Below are 2,247 nucleotides of genomic sequence, written 5' to 3'. Positions count from 1 at the left end.
TTTTTTATTTTTTTAATATATATTTTATTAATATCCATGAAGCAGTTGAGGCAAACATAAGCGTTAAAAACGGAAAATAAAATACAACTGATAGTTGAGTTACTGTTGGGGGGGCACGTTAGAAAGGACATGGACTGACCATAGGACCTTTCTTTTCTTTCTTTCTCTTCCTTTTTTTTTTTGATCTAGCCTGATAATTTTTTTCATATTTTCTTTACATGTTCATACAGCAGCTCATTATAAAGGCATGCAGAGACAAGAACAGAATGCATGAGTTGATAGATGTAGGAGGCCCAGACCTAACGTGGGTCTAATAAACTGTCATTTCTTCATTTTCTACCTTGGATGAAGTCACTTCATCTCTCTGGATCACAATTTCTTTATGAGACCAGAGAACATGTAAGTTTGGATGGAAGGGATCTGTATTTTATTGAAGTAGCCCAGAGTGAGTACAGGTCAATTGAAAATACCAAAATCATATTAGACTTACAATTCAATGCAGATAAAGGGGGAAAACATACCAGCTCCTTAGAGAAGCTTTTCCTGGCATTTATTTCTGAGGGAACTATCTTGTGGCACAGAAGGATGTAGAAGAGCCTGAACCAAGGCAGTGGGAGAGCATCTTGTGTACCCATCTGATAGTACATGCAATGGTGCATTTTCTAGGACTGCTTGCTGTAGTTGTAATTTTTCTTACTCTATTTATGAAAAATACTTTTTGCTTGCTAAGACCCTATAGTCACACATATAGTCACAGCATGTCATTTAATGGCTTGGGGCTTCTTTAAGGATAAATGTAGATTTTCTAGTGGGATAAGTGGACCTGACATTCTTCAAATCCTTTATATCTTTCTGTCAAGAGTTTTCAGACACAATACAGAGTGATAAGTGTGCTGAGAACACTTAGTATTCTTACCCACCCCATTACTGGGGATGAAAAGGCATCCCCATTATGATCCTGTTATTAGTAAATACTGTTCAAGTGATCTTCTTACCTAAGTGTTTGGCCAGTGGAGTCGTCACTCTGTAATAGTCTAAAAGACCTAGGATCTGGTCCTGGTATGTCAATACTAGCTTGCTGGCTCTTCTGTAAAATAGAATAACTGCCCAAGTTGTGAGGATCCAGTGAGACCATATAGCTTAGTATTGTTCAGAAACTGCAAAACGCTACCTATATCTATCTATCTGTCTATGTAAACAACATATTAAAGACATAATTTCAATATGCAATCAATGTAGAATTATTGAGATATTTTATCTTCTTGTATTAATATTAAGTCTTTGAAATCTGGTCTGTGTCCTACTTATACAACATATCTTAATATGATTGTCTACATCGCAAATGCTCAGTAGGCACATGTGGCTACTGAATTGGGTAGCACAGGTCTAGGGGCATTAATTGATGCACTGGTAGAAGTTGGTTTGGACGATGCCTCTTTCATCCTGAAGGTAATGTATTTATAAATGTGCCTCTTACTTTTAATAACTAATAACTTGTTTCTCATATATAAAAATAAATTAAAAATGAAAAAAAAAAGAGTTTTTGGTAGATGTTTGCCAACAGTACAAGAATATATCAAGTGGGAAGGTTTATTCTGTGTTGCTTACTGGGGTCATAGGGTAGGATTGAGATCATTAGTAAAAATTAATGAACCTGAATGGCCATCCTCTCTATAGGATATAAGATGTATAGGTCTGTAGGAAACTGAAGTGTATCCTTTAAAAATTAAGGGTCCAGTTTTCTCCAGGGTGTGAACCAATCTATCTAGATGTATCTAGATGTCTTTGGCCTCATAGTTTTTTTTTTTTTTTTTACAACAGTTTTATGAGATATAATTCACAGATAATATGAAGTGTACAGTTGTGCAACCATCACATTTTCATCATCCTCCCCTTTAAAATCCCTCCTCCGTAGGGATTTTAGTCCTCCCACTCCATAGTTTTTTGAAGCAGATATCCTACTTCACTGGGCGATTGTTAGAAAGTGGATATCTAATTTTTTAGCTATATAATTCGCTTATTTATAGAGAAATATTCTGAGAATTGTAGCATTGAAAGTTAGAAGTGTAGTGGTTGTTTAAACAGGGGTGGGTAGTGGTGGGTAAAGCAAAATTGCTGCTCCCATATTTATTTAAATGAATTTGATTTCAACACTAAAAAATATTGGCATTTTAGTCTGAAATAAATTTTACTTATTGGAAGTTGTAAAAAAATGGTGTAGGGTTCCATGATGTGAACTAAGGAAAT

General features: G+C 35.2%; 1 protein-coding gene across 1 annotated transcript in view; it reads left to right on the top strand.

Moving 5' to 3' along the window:
- LOC102890879 (ATP-binding cassette sub-family G member 2) overlaps nucleotides 1-2,247 on the top strand; it is a 59,886-nt gene that overhangs the window by 1,066 nt on the left and 56,573 nt on the right. The window lies entirely within an intron of this gene.

Source organism: Pteropus alecto, unplaced genomic scaffold, assembly GCF_000325575.1.
Source record: "Pteropus alecto unplaced genomic scaffold, ASM32557v1 scaffold63, whole genome shotgun sequence".
NCBI classification, from domain to species: domain Eukaryota; kingdom Metazoa; phylum Chordata; class Mammalia; order Chiroptera; family Pteropodidae; genus Pteropus; species Pteropus alecto.
Note: the sequence above shows the minus strand (reverse complement) of the source record. Positions and strands in the feature narration are given on the sequence as shown.